The sequence below is a fragment of the Diabrotica virgifera genome, chromosome 3, assembly GCF_917563875.1.
Source record: "Diabrotica virgifera virgifera chromosome 3, PGI_DIABVI_V3a".
Taxonomy (NCBI): Eukaryota; Metazoa; Arthropoda; class Insecta; order Coleoptera; family Chrysomelidae; genus Diabrotica; species Diabrotica virgifera.
The window spans coordinates 226,888,436-226,904,408 of NC_065445.1; positions in this window are offsets into that span (position 1 = coordinate 226,888,436).

Here is a 15,973-nt window from a genome sequence, read left to right on the forward strand (position 1 = left end):
TTTTTTTCTTAAATAACGATTGTTTTACGTCACAATATTTACTCCGGAAATCGTCCCTAGATAGATTAAAAGGAAACATTAGGTTTAAAAATTTTGGAAAAGAATCTTGGAATCCACAAGAATCCTGAAATCCAGAAGAATTCTGGAATCCACAAGATTGAAGAAAAGAAATAAAATACTACAAGTATTCCAGAGATATTCAAAAGAAGAGATACAAAGATGACAACAATATCATAGTATGTAAAGTGTCAAAAGGATAGGAAACAAGCTCAACATCACAGCAACAAATGGCTACCCAGTGTCTTTTATAAACAAGGAATTCCACAATATTAAAAAAATAAACAACAAAACAACACAGGCATTCCAGCGACTTCCAAAAGAAGAGATTCAAAGATAATAACATTACCATACGTAAAAGGCTTATCAGAAAAATTAAAAATTATAAGAAATAAATATAATATCATAACAACATTAGAAACAGCTGGCTAACACTGGATTTTCGGAGTGCAAATCGAAACGTCAAACAACAGTTATTTAAGAACTTATTTATTTATTTTTATTTATTTATTTATTTATTGTTTTTACATATGACCTGGCCTCTAGTGACTAATCCAGGTCGTTTTTTCCTGATGGGATTACAGATATTTTTTATATTTTTACGTTTTTTACTAAACTACTAAATCTATTTTTACAATTTATTAACTAATTTGCCATAATCTATTAATTACATTACAAACATTTACAAACAAATACATTTAACAAATTTAAGTAAACATAAAATATTTTTGGTACCATCAACTCCCTTCTAAGTTATGTATCCCGAATGAAGTACGTGCCTCCTAGTGGCGGGATACGGGCAACAATACATTGGCTTATAGGGCAGTCCTTACAGTAGGGATCCTGGCCTATACAGAAAAATGCAGGCGGGTGTGGGGTAATACTGCACTTTGGTTGCATTGGTGGTGTATTGGCTAAACGTGCAGGACAGGGCAGGGTATGGTGCTGATAGAAAAGGCATTCAGGCATCAAATATCCAAAAATCTTTTCAGGCCATAATAATGAAAAGACCTTCTCCAAACGCAATAAAAACTTATACTGAAATGATGGCATCTCCTGAGGTAAAATGTTCCGGAAGTAAAATGAGCCTCCATTCGGATCTCCGGGTGAGGACTATCTCAGGGGGAACACCATTGCAGGTTAGAAAAATCAGGATAGGGTCTTGGAATCTTGGTAGTCTTACAGGTAAGAGTCTGGAGTTAGTGGATGCGCTCAAACGAAGAAGAGTTCAAATTGCTTGTATTCAAGAAACTAGGTGGAAAGGACAAAGGGCGAAAGAACTAGGTGATGGATATAAATTGTGGTATGTAGGGAGTAGTAACACTAGAAATGGAGTTGGTATAATTGCTGATAGTGAAATGAAAGATAACGTAGTAGATGTTGTAAGAACGAGTGATAGAATGATGTCAGTGAAATTTGTAATTGATAAAGAGGTATTGAATGTTGTGTGTGTGTGTATGCTCCTCAAACAGGTCTGGGTGAGAATGAAAGAAGAGCTTTCTATGATCAATTGGGAGACATACTGAGTGATATTCCAGCGGAGGAGAAAGTTATAATAGGAGGTGATTTCAATGCACATGTGGGCCAAGCCAAGACAGGATATGAAACAATACATGGGGGATTAGGCTTTGGAACTAGAAATGAAGCTGGAGATGACATGCTAGAATTAGCAACAGCATTGGATATGGCGATTGTTAACACATTCTTTAAAAAGAGAGAAACTCAACTTATTACCTACAAAAGTGGACAACATCAATCCCAAATAGACTACTTCATGATAAGGAAAGAAGACATACATGAATGCAAGGACTGCAAGGTAATAGTTAGTGAGACAGTAAGCCAACAACATAAGCTGCTTGTTCTGGACATCGAAGTAAAAAGCGAAACTAAACAAAAATATCGGAGAGGACCACAAAAAATCAAGTGGTGGATGCTAAAAGATGAGAAGGAAGGTCTATTCAGGGAAAGAATAGTAGAAAAAATATGTTGGAACATGAAAGGAAGCCCTAACACAATTTGGAGAAAAATGGCCAATATTATTAGAGAGACGGCTATTGAAATACTTGGGAAAACGTCAGGAAAGAAGTTTGAAGATAAAGAGACTTGGTGGTGGTCAAATGAAGTACAAGGAAACATAAAAGAGAAGAGAAAATTATATAAAAAGTGGCAAGAAACCAGATCGGACATAGATCTTCAAAACTATATGGTCGCCAAAAAGAAAGCGAAAGTAGCAGTAGCAAAAGCTAAAGCAGAAGCGTATTCAAACCTATACGATCAACTTGATACCAGGGAAGGCGAAACGAAGATATATAAAATAGCCAAACAGAGAGCAAAGAAAGCAAAAGATTTTAATCAGATTAGATGTATCCGAGATGAAAATAATAAAATACTAGTTCACGAAAGGGATGTCAAAAAGAGATGGAGAAAGTACTTTGACAGCTTATTAAATGAAGAATTTGACAGACAGCCTGTAGAGTCAACGGAGACAGTAGCAGCAATGGTCACCAAAATAACCAACGAGGAAGTGGCTCAAGCGCTTCAAAAAATAAAGAAAGGAAAAGCGGTAGGACCAGATGATATTCCTGGGGAAGTATGGAGAGCATTGGGAGAGACAGGAACAAGGTGGCTAGCAGGTCTATTTAATAGAATTATGGAAGTTGGACAAATGCCAGACGAATGGAGAAGCAGTATACTGGTACCTGTTTACAAAAACAAGGGAGATATACAACAATGTACAAACTACAGGGCTATAAAACTGCTTAGCCACACCATGAAAATATGGGAAAGAGTAATTGATAGACGGATACGTGAAGAAACTGAAATATCCGAGAATCAATTTGGCTTTATGCAGGGTAGATCAACAACAGATGCAATTTTCATTATAAGGCAGTTGATGGAAAAATACAGGAGTAAAGAAACAAACGCTCATATGGTATTCATTGATCTTGAGAAAGCATATGATAGAGTTCCTCGAGAGATTCTGTGGTGGGCACTCAATAAGAAAGGAGTCCCTGGTGAATATGTAAAGATTGTGAGGGATATGTATGAGGGAGTAACGACTAGTGTTAGGACAGGTGTGGGAGAGACTGATAAATTTCATGTGAAAGTAGGATTGCATCAAGGTTCTGTGCTTAGTCCGTATTTATTCTCATTAGTTTTGGACCAGATAACAGCGAAAATACAGGGTAACATTCCATGGTGCTTAATGTATGCTGATGATGTCGTGTTAGTAGGAAATAGTGAAAGAGACTTAGAACAAAAACTGGAACAGTGGAGACAAGCTCTGGAGGAAAAAGGTTTAAAACTTAGTAGGACAAAAACAGAGTATTTGGAATGTTCATTTAAAGATGGAGCTACTACAAATAAAATGGTATCTTTGGATGGTGAAATGATTGTAAAAAGCAATAGTTTTAAGTACCTAGGATCGGTATTACAGAGTAATGGAGAAATAGATGGAGATGCATGCAGTAGAATTAGGGCTGGATGGATGAAGTGGAAAGAAGCGAGTGGTGTGTTGTGTGACAGAAAAATTCCAATGAAGCTGAAGGGAAAATTCTATAAAACAGCCATAAGACCAGCTATGATGTACGGAACTGAATGTTGGGCAGTGAAAAAGAAAGAGGAACAGCGAATGCATGTGGCGGAAATGAGAATGCTTAGATGGATGAGTGGAGTGACAAAGAAGGATAAAATTAGAAATGAGTATATTAGGGGAAGTCTAGGTGTGGCACCAATTGATGCCAAAATGAGAGAGCATAGGTTAAGAGGTAGCTATGTTAAAATAAGTTATCTTTTTCACAATAAACACGTTTTAGAGCTTTCAATATTATTGAAGATATTTCAATTTTAATATTACCATTAAGATGAAGTCAAAAAATTATAAAGCCAGTGAAGACCAATGAATAATTACATATGCAAAAAAACAAGACCCGACACAGCCACAACACAAAGACTATTGGGAACGGCAGAGATGAGAGTAATGACAAGAATTACAGGAAATACTCTGAGAGATCGAAAGACGAGTGAAGATATTAGAAGAAAATGAAACGCACAGTGTATAAACGAATGCACAATAATTGAAAAAAGAATGGAACAACCAAATAAGCAGAATGGGGGAGACCCGTATGGTCAAGATAGCAAGAGATAAATCACCAATCGGTGGAAGAAGTATCGGCCAACCGCGCAAAAGATGAAATGACAACCTTTCATAAAGGTATCAATCCGAAAATGAACAAAAAGAATTGCTTATAAAGAGGAAGAAGAAGAAGAATTTAATAGTTTTTTTTCAACAAAATAATTTATTTTATCATAATTGTATTTAATGAAGCTACGGAGGCCTGGACAAAGGAGTGAGATATCAAGTACAAAAAGCAAATAGACTGGCAGGATGCCTGAATAACACTATATGACGAAGTCGACATAATATTACCATTGAGATGAAGTCAAGAATTTATAAAGCCAGTGTAAGACCAATAATGACATATGCATGAGAAACAAGACCCGACACAGCCATAACACAAAGACTACTGGAAATGACAGAGATGAGAGTACTGAAAAGAATTACAGGAAATACGGTGAGAGATCGAAAAAAGAGTGAAGATATTAGACCAAAATGTGTAGAAGCAGTATCGGACGAGCGCAAAAAGATGGGTGTACAATCTTCCATAGAGGTATCAATCCGCCAATGAACAAGCAGAATTTCTTATAAAGATGAAGAACAAAAAAAAAACATTTTATAGTTTTTATTTCAACAACATAATTTATTTTATCATAAGTAATTGCATTTAATGAAGCTTTTGCAGCAGACAGTTCTTCCCTCCACTTTTCCGTGGCAATATTTAAAGAGTAGGGGCGACCAATACTTTAACCCTAGAAGGACCAAGGAGAGTTAAAAAGTATCCACAACATTGCATTACATCCGATTTTCTAAATACCTTTGTTCCTAAAAATCTCAAATAATTAGTAGTTGTCGGCGTACTACTGCCCTATTAGATGGCATAATTAGCATTTCTATAATTTAATTTATTTCCTCATACTTTTATAAAAACTTGACTGTAGACTATACAGGGTGTAACAAAAATACAGGTCATAAATTTAATCACATATTTTGGGACCAAAAATAGTTCGATTGAACCTAACATACCTTAGTGTGGTTTGTTCAACAGTAAATGGTTTGAGTTCAATTAGTGCGGTCGTAAATATTATTAAATTTATCTGACCTGACCCATTGTTAAGACCCACCCGGAGCGATAAGTCACCGAGGTAGACAGAGTTGGTCTTTTGCAATTAACACTGACTAGACGGTACTCCCATAATAAAGCCTAAAATAAATTTTACCCGAAACCGGACCTTTTATACTATTATCGGTTAATCCGGGCTATTTATAGTGGTAACTAATTGAACTTAACCATTTACTGTTTAACATACCATACAAATGTGCACATAAAAAAAGTTACAGCCCTTTGAAGTTACAAAATAAAAATCGATTTTTTCCAATATATCGAAAACTATTTGAGATATTTTATTGAAAATGGACATGTGGCATTCTTATGACAGTAGTATCTCAAGAAAAAAATATAGTGAATTTTAGACACCCTATAAAAGTTTTATGGGGGTTTTGTTCCTTTAAACCCCCCAAACTTTTGTGTACGTTCCAATTTAATTATTATTGTAGTACCATTAGTTAAACACAATGTTTTAAAAACTTTTTTGCCTGTTAGTACTTTTTCGAAAAGTCGAGTTTTTATAGAGATATTTTGAATATTTGTCAAATCCTCCACATATTTGTATATGGTTAAGTACTATTATGGAGACAGTAATAATATGAAAATTTATTTATGATTTACATTTTTAGGTATATTTTGAACCATATTAAAAAAGAAGCCACATCTCGATAAAAGGTGCCTTATCGTAAAAATACAAAGAGGCAAAAAAGTTTTAAAAATACTGTGTTTAACTAATGGTATCGCAGTAATAGTTTAATTGGAACGTACACAAACATTTGGGGGTTTAAAGGAACAAAACCCCCATAAAGTTTTTATGTAAACATATTAAGAAACAAGCCGCATCTCGATAAAAACTGCCTGATCTAAAAAATACTAAGAGCCAAAAAAGTTTTAAAAATATTGAATTTAACTAATGGTACCACAATAATAATTTAATTCGAACGTACACAAAAGTTTGGGGGGGTTTAAGGGAACAAAACCCCAATAAAATTTTTATGGGATGCACAAATTTCACTATAATTTTTCTTTAAGATGTTCCTGACATAAGATTGCCACATGTCCATTTTCATTAAAAAATCTCTACTAGTTTTTGATATATTTGAAAAAATCGATTTTCATTTTGTAGCTTCAAAGGGCTGTAACTTTTTTTATGTGCATATTAGTACAAAGGTAAGTTAGGTTCATTCGAACTATTTTTCTTTCCAGAATATGAGATTTAATTTATGACCTGCATTTTTGTTACACCCTGTATATTATAATCACCTTGAATACCTTCAACACCCTCCCAAAATGGAAAGGGACGATATCATTCATGTGTCAAATTAGCATAAATCTAAAAGAAAAAAGGCCAATAAGTGGGCAAAAACAACCATAGTTTGTTCAAAATGCAAGTATGTATGTATGCGGTAAGCACAGCAAGAAGTCAAAAATGTTTCTGTATCCTACGATGATGCCAATTCCACTGATAGTCTAAGAGCTAGAGCCGAAAAATCATGGTCATAAGTAATATGGAGTTTGGCATGTGAAATGTGTCTATTGTATATTGATAATTATGACCCCTTTCAGGCTGACACCTCAGTGGATACAGGAAGTAGCAATAATGAATGACAGGGGAAAGTTAGTGTAGTCTTTAAAGGTTTTCACCTCCTATTTTGTTAAACCTTCATCGATTTGCATGAAAATTGGTGACTAGTTAGAGCATACCCCAAGAAATAAAAATGATTTGGTGCCAACTTGCACTTTTACCCTAGGGGTGGATACCACCGTTTCTCGGGGGTGAAAACTATTTTATTAAAAATAACCCCACAAATCGATAGAGGGACAAATTGTAAGTAAAATTTGTTTTATCATGTTATTAAAAGTTATTGAAATAAATCGATACTTTTTGAGTTATTACAGATCAAAGATTTTTCTGTTTAAGAGCACATGCGTGAAGTTACGGATGATAATAATGATTAATGGTATGTTACTAAAATATTATTTTTATATTATTTCGATATTATAAATTTAGCACAAGTGTATTCGAATATGTCAAATGTACCCATTATTGGACACCCCAGTTTTTGGACATATTCAGTTTATATTGATAGAAAAAATTCAATCAAATATCGAAATAATATAAAAATAATATTTTACTAACATACAATTACTTAATATGTTCTTTTTATCATCCATAACTTCACGCATATGCTCTTAAATAGACAAATCTTTGATCTTTAATAACTCAAAAAGTATTAAAATTTTACTTAAAATTTGTCCCTTTATCGATTTGTGGGGTTATTTTTAATAAAATTGTTTTCACCCGCGGGAAGGGGTGGTATTCACCACCAGGGTAAAAGTGCAATTTGGCACCAAATCAGTTTTATTTCTTGAGGTATGCTCTAACTAGTCACCAACTTTCATGCAAATCGATGGAGGTTTAACAAAATAGGAGGTGAAAACCTTTAATGACTCCACTAACTTCCCCCTTTCATCCCATATTGCTACTTCCTGTATCCACTGAGGTGTCAGCCTGAAAGGGGTCATAATTGTCAATATACAATGGACACATTTCACAGGAAAAACTCCATATTACTTATGACGATGAATTTTCGGCTCTAGCTCTCCGTCTATGAAGCCGAAGACTCCAGATAAATTATAAATTCGTATCTTTTAACTGTTCCATTAACGTCTAGGAATAATATAAAAGTGTTATTTTTAAATTACATTAAATGAAGAAGCACGTTTTTTATTAATTTATGTGTGGACATTTATTGACCCTCTTTGGTCCTCGCTGTTTCTACTAAAAGGTTGGTCCTGCGAGGGTTAAATGGGCTATAACTTTTTACTTCTCCACTGTATATGCGATCTATAACTTGGATCATAAAACAGATCTTCATTTAGAATACGTTCAATTTTCAGCTGTTAATGTTAATAAGCAATTAAAATAGGATTTTAAGAAAAAAATGCTATCTGTTGAAGTTAGATTTAATAAGTATGGGATTTTTAATATCGCCTAAGTGTCCTCTTAACAGTTAACGTAGTTACTTTCCCAACACTCTGTACAACGGAGTCGACAGAAGCAGAGGAGAGGGTTAAGATTAGAAAAGAGAGTTAATAGACGTAAATCTGTTTAAATAGTTTTGGTGCAACTGCAGGGGAGACGCCGCCGCCGACGTCGGGCGTCGGATGATGGGCGTAAAGAGCAGGGCAACGAATTGCTGCGATCGTTAGTAAAATCGTAGTCGTCGGCGTTGAAAATTCGCTATTCGCGTCGTCGCAGAATGCTCGACGTCATTCTCATAGAAGGAGGAAAGAGAAAAGCACATGCCTTTTGACTGCAACGAAAGCTAACATGTATTCACCACGGCCTAAACATCATTCGGAATACCATCGTTTTAGTAATTCTTAGCGACGTCGGGATACGAAATCTAAATATAAAGCGCCGTGGCGACTCGACAAACATCTATGTATTAATAGCATTTTGAGCGTGAATCTCGGCTAGTTTTGTGTTTCTCTTTCGTTCGGTCAATGACGATTACAGTTGTTCGAAATTTTCAAATTCTGAGGTTTGTGAGTAACGATTTGCTGATCGTCGTTGCACCAAGTGAAAGAGAAGACCCGATTTAGTTGACTGTTTTTATTAGTGATTGTGCGTTAGAGTGGACTGCAAAATTTCAGCCTCTAATGATGGAAAAACTCTCGCAATCGGCCGCTATTCGGTGACGGTGACGTAATTGTGAGGAATGTTCATCCCTGACACGCTGCGCAGCTGCATGGTGGAACCTGATGTATCCTCATATCTGCAGACCCCGTCCACGGGACAGGTGCCTACCCGCTGCTATCCTCCCCTCTCCCCCACGCCGCAATCCGCGATGCGTGATATGTAATTAACCTGATTAACATGAGTGTTATTATGTTCCGTATACTGTTCAGTGTCTGGCTCAGTCGGTTTTCTCACAACTGCATGGTCTCTTTCACTAACAATTTTTCTCTCAAAGTTACGCTCAATCAACTCCTAACTTCTTTAGCCTTAATTATTTCTCAATTCCTCATTAATTACTACCTACTACATACTAACTTTTGTAACATCATCCTTAACCCGCCTTGGCTTTAACAAAACTCAGAAAAAAACTCGAATGCTTTCTAACACAAATAAAAATAAAACTGTTTTACTATATATGCAACTACCATAAACAACAAAAGTATTAAACTTTTAAAATACATAGTTCAAAAATTCATTAATTTAGTTAATTATTAAAAAAATTAAAAAGAAGATTATATTTATACCTAATGAAATCATAGATAATTTGCTTAATTTTCTCTTAAGGTATTTCATCATTGCAATTAAAAAAATCATCTATTGATATTTTGAAATTCTTCCATTTTTAACAACGTTCACTCATACATGCTTCTTCTTTTATCATACCAGACACTTTGAGAGGTTTAAAAGGTCTGCTACCAAGAACTACCGCATGGTGTTGTCTTTCCAATCGCTATTGAGATTTCAGTATATCCTCTATTCTATTATTTCATTTCTTTTTACATCTTGGTGATTTAAACGCATATTTTTTTATCCTTCTGCTTGTAGCGTTCTTGAACACCAATCTATATAACTGAAATCATTATTATAGTTCTCTCTCTATTCCTATTGGTCATCCAACTTCTCTATTGCGTACTACTAAATGACCATCTTTAATCTCTTTATAGTTTTAACATTTGCTCTATTATTTTCCTCCCACTATTATGCTCACCAATAGAGAAATATAGAGAAATATTATCAAATGCAGTGTATTTTAAGATGTTCTTTTTAAATTTGATTGATTTTTCAGGCATAAAAATAGTATGTCTGCTTTGCTAAAACTTCCATACAGTAATGCTGCTTATTCGTCTAAAATTTTGTTACTTAGTTAGCTTTAATATTCGACAATCCAACATCTATAGATATAGTGGATTCAAATTAATACCCTAATAATAAAATTATTATTAACATTCTAGACTTTTAACTGAGATACGATTTAAATACGTGAATTTTAAAGTTTGATATTTATTTTTAATAATAGCCTCAAAACAACAAACATTTTTTTGTTGTAGCTTTAATGAATTTATGTTTGCTTTTATAGAAAATAAAACTTTCCTGGGTATTTATTATAAAAACTCTACATTCATATTTTCCCATAATCACTTTTTGGTGTATTTTTAAGTTAATCTTATCCATGAACCAACGCAATGTAAAAGTATATAACGTTTAAATGTATAGTTAATATTTAAAAACTTTAATACAGCTAAAGACAAGAACATATGGTAACAGTCACATATAAAAAACAAGTGAAAAAAGCCGGCTTGCTTTTTTTAATGTCAAAGATGAACCAAGAAAAAACCAGATTCACACTTCCAGAATTAGTAGTATTTTAGCATACTTCATTTTAACTTTAGGTAACATCATTACAGGATTTGAATGCTAATGTGCAAAATTGAAAATGTAAAGTTTAATAGTTACCAGCAGGTCGATCTGAGCCCAACAGGCACACAAAAGCAAATGGAGTTTGAAATATTAGGTCTAAACTGACATCTCGCCAAGAGGCAGGCAACCTTGAAAATTTTTACAAAGAGTGACTGACAACTGCAGTGCAGCGCGGTAAAATTCAAATTGATGTAATAAAACAGTTGTAAAAGTGTTTAAAAAGTGAAAATAATATCAAGCAGTAATCAAGGGATGTACCCTATACCTCGTGGACAAGAACCACAGTATATTTTAAACACGTGAGGGCAAATCACATAATTATATGGAAAAGTGCCTACGTTAGTACTGGTTATCCAGTAACCAACAAATATATAAAATAGTACAATATTATAACTTCCATATATCGCAGCTCAATGTGCAGATGAAAAAATGCAAAATTTAAGAAAATTCATAAATCAGTTTAACAAATTGTAATTTATAATTCATATCAGTAATGCAAAATTTAATCCTATGGAAATTTTTTATTTTTTAAAATGTTAAATCTATTAAGTAAACTGTTATTATTAAAAAAGTGGGAAAAGCTTGAAAAACCACAAAGAACTTTTTTACAATATAATAATTTGAGTGTAATAATACCAACTAATTCTGAAAAATCAATGCATGGTATATTTGACTCAAGTTACTGATGTCAGTTCTCTTAGAATTAGAAGTCTTAGATTAGAAGTCTTCAATATGAAACACATCTCTAAGAACTGTCTTTTCGAGAGGTTGCGTTCATTACAAAGGATCTTGGTTTCATCAAAGTCCACCTTATGTTTTGTATCTATTGCATGTTGGGCTAAGGCACATGTTGGTTTTTTCAAAGTGATATCACTACGGTGTGAAATTAAACGTGATTTTAAAGCTCGCTTTTTCTGCCCTACATAACATGCGTCGCATTCAGCACAAGGTATGTGGTAGACCACATTAACTTGTTCCAAAGGGGACAAGGGTGTTTTAGTCTTAGAGAACAAATTTCTGACTGATCTTGCATTCTTAATTGCAATCTTAACAGGAATATTATTATTTTTGTATAGTTTAATAAGTTTATCAGTAACCTGAGGAAAATAAGGAAGTGAAGAAAACTGGGAAGCAGGAGTCCCAAGATTAGTAGTAGGCAGAATTGTGATGTTAACAGTATTATTCGATATTGATTTAAGTTGGTCACCATTGGGTATGTCGTTCAGAGAAGAACCGTAACTTTGGGAAAAAAGAAATTTTGTTGATAAGAGAGGAAGGGTAGGAGTTATCTACCAAAATACTTCTGAGTAACAGAAGGGATTCCCTTCGATTAACAGGATGTGTCAACCTATGTAGCCTACAGCTTAAAGCTTTAATAAGGTTTATTTTATATTTAAAAGGATGACAAGAATGATAGTTGAGAAACCTATTGGAGGCCATTGGTTTCCTATACCAACTTGTAATAAGAGTGTTATCTCCACTTCTAGTGACACGCATGTCTAAGAAGGGGATACTGTGGTTAATGGGGTCCTCGAGTTCACATGTGAACTGCAAATGAGGATCAAACCCATTGAAGATGGACAAGGTGGCCTGAGTCTTGTCTGGTGGTAAGCCTAGTAATAGGTCGTCCACATACCGCTTAATAAAAGGAACTTTTTGAACTGAAGCAATTCTGCAAACACTTCCCAGGAAACTGGAGAATTAGGTTGGATAATATTCCAATGATTTCTTAGCGAAGTAAGGACACTAGCCAAGGGAAGGTTAGTAAAGAGTGAAACTACATCAAAACTCACCAAAATATAACCATGTGGTAGCTTAAAGTCATTAATAAATTCACTAAATTGAAAAGAGTCAACAATGTTGTAATCATTATTGTAGTTATAAGATTTTGACCAGATATCAGTCAAAAATTTTGCAATATGTATGTTAGGTGAATTAATTGAGGAAATAATAGGCCTCATGCTCAATATGGGCTTGTGAATTTTGGGCAGACAATAAAATCTTGGAGCATAACCATCATAATTATGTAATGACTTAGCTAAAGTTTGGTCTATGATCTTAATATTTTTTAAGTGAGTAATGAATTTATTAATTTTGTTAGAAAATTTTGAACAGGGGTTAGAAGGAAAAGGTTGGTAGTACCTAACGTCATCTAACAATGATTGACTGAGGCTGATATATTGATCTTTATCCATAAGAACAGTGGCATTACCTTTGTCACTGGTGAGAACTACTAACATATACTAATATATATGGTCTTACTAGAAACTTCTACTGAGAAACCAGACACCTAGTCTAGTGTAATATTAATTTGAGGTTTAGAACTGGAAGGTGTGGTCAATTTTATATATTTAGTTTCGTTGTTGACTGAAGATAACAATGTCATCGTACGAACATAAAAAAGAGTAGTACTTGCTGATAAGTGTTACTGTGACTTAAGAAGAAAGATGAATTCATATCTATCTAGAAAAACTAAAGTGACCGTCAGAAAAGTTTTTGACAGAATAGGGCCGATAGGACAACGAACAAGAGGAAAACCAAAACTGAGGTATCAAGACAACTTAGAGGATTACTTAAAATTTATTGGAGTTAGAGCATGTTGTAGAAGAGTAGCCTATCTGGCAAAAGCGAATGGAAGATTATTTTGAAGAACGGTTTGGCTCATAACGAGGTATGATGCCACTGATAATGGAATTGAGGATAGTAAAATAAATTATGAATAAATCTTTAAGTTTATTTATTTAATATTACTGGTTTTTAAGGTGATATAGTAGCGATCAACAGGTGGCAACAAACGCGGTCCAATATTGCGAACGTTCTACGAATTTTCAAAAGTGAGGCAACAGTGCGTCGGTAATTCGCCACACTGACAGTGACGTTTATACTATCAAAAACAATAATTTTTATACACATAGGCGCGAAATGTTGCCAAGTCAGTGACGTTCGATTTCTTGTTATAAAAAATCTATTTTTAGTAGTTCCAAGATTACACAAAATCTAGGCATGGAATAAAAAAGTTTATTTGAAGAAAGTGTATTTTTTTGTCTTTCTTAATGGCGGTACAGGCTCCTTTTTTCAATATTTTATTTAGTTGTAGAGTAATTTCCACATACCAACATATTTCTGAAATTGGGCCCTGTACCGCCATTCTTTATTATATTACGAATATGTGTGCCAAATATCTCGACAAAATATTCAAAATTAGAGCCGCAATCTTGGAACGCGTTTGTTGCTACCTGTTGATCGCTACTGTTTCCTCTTAAGTGTTATGATTCAGAGAATAATTGATGGGCAAGCTTTGGATGCAATGTATGACAAAATATTTAAAAACACATTTAAGTATTGCGTCATATTGACGTCAACTAAATTAATGTAAGAATCATAAACGAGACTTTTAAAGACATTTTTTCTTAGTATAAAATTTAAAATGTTCGTAGTATTAATTGTTTTTTTGTAAACCGTTACAAATTGAAATACGGATAAAATCTAGAGTATAAAAATAAAGAGAATTTCATACAATTATACTTCACTGCATTCCCGACGATTCCATGATAAATGTCGTTTCTGTTTTATTTTCCTTCAGAATTGAAATGCCATTCAATTCTTGTGCTCCATATACAACTCAAGCAAAACTTGAGTTTTCCATGTCATAACAACAAATCTCCCAAAGTGATACACTGAATCTTTCATTCAAGCATCCCAATTTTTCTTTTTTGGGTCGTAGAACTTGTATACTCTATATTTTTTATCGATCATTGTGGTGGAACCTGTTCTGCGATGCATTGAAAAGTTGCTGTTAAATATTTTTTTGTTTCCGCCATGTTGGATCCGCCATTTAAAAAAAAAATAATGTCAGGTTCGTTATTAGCAATGCCAGACCCCATTAAGTACGAAAGGAATTTCGAAGTGTATAAACAATATACGCTTTTAAACGTTCATGACCAGGTTGTCGGCATTTGGAACCACAGTGTAGCGTTCAGCAAGCTCAACAGCAGAGGACCGAGCGTTCATCAATTCCAACGCACTCCTACTAGACTCCCTACATTGCCGGTTGATCTACGTAGGGCAGCGAGAGTGTATTTAAGAAGAAAGCCGAGGATCGTAAAGGGAATTCCCCTTAGTGTACTGAACTAAAACGAACTCAGCTCAGCGGCAGTTGTGCACCGGATTGAGTCGGAACTCTGACGGGGCAAAAGTCCTCTAAATTGAAGAGATGCTTTGCCGGAACTGTAACCGCCGTGAGTGGTAGCTGCCATCTCCGATCCGGAGATGCTGGATGGGTAGCCGAGTGTCGATGTTTTGATTGTGAGAATATGTGTAATTACATTGGACTGAAGTGTAAAGGGGCTACGAGTGTGTGTGTAGCTGTTTAGATTGATGTCATAAAGCGTGATCGCTTTCTGTATTTTAATAACATTGGTATTGCGTTCTTGATGATAGTAGAGATACAAAATTAAGTTTTCTTCTACAGACAATATTATTTGATTTTATTATTTTAATTTTACTCTGTATATAAATATCCTTAATACATTTATTTTGATTTAATCTGTGTTTTACTGAGTCTGTTGTTTTGAAGTAACTACCTGTCACAGACTACAATAGTATCATATTATCTTCAAAACCTGAAATGACTCTACAAACAAAGGAGGAGTTGATTAATAATCCCTAAGGAGAGTTAATTTTATTTCGCACTTCCACTCTAGGGTTAAATAAAAAATAAATTAAATTTAAAATAAAATAAATAATAAATATTAGATTGCTTATTTGCAAGGTGCACTAGATTAATGTGAAACTCATAAATTAGACTTTTTAAGACATTTTTTCTTATTGTAAAATTTAAAATGTCCGTAGTATTAATTGTTTTTTGTAAAATTTTTCGTTACAAATTGCAATACGAATAGAATCTGCAGTATAAAAATAAAGAGGATTCCATACAATTATACTTCAGTGCATTCCCGACGATTCCATGATAAATGTCGTTTCTGTTTTATTCTCCTTCGGACTTGAAATGCCATTCTATTCTTGTGCTCCATATACAACTCAAGCAAAACTTGAGTTTTCCATGTCATAACAACAAATCTCCCAAAGTGTTACACTGAATCTTTCATTCAAGCATCCCAATTTTTCTTTTTTGGGTCGTAGAACTTGTATACTCTATATTTTTTATCGATCATTGTGGTGGAATCTGCTCGGCGATGGATTGAAAAGTTGCTGTTAAATATTTAATGGTTAGAGTTGAAAAATAACG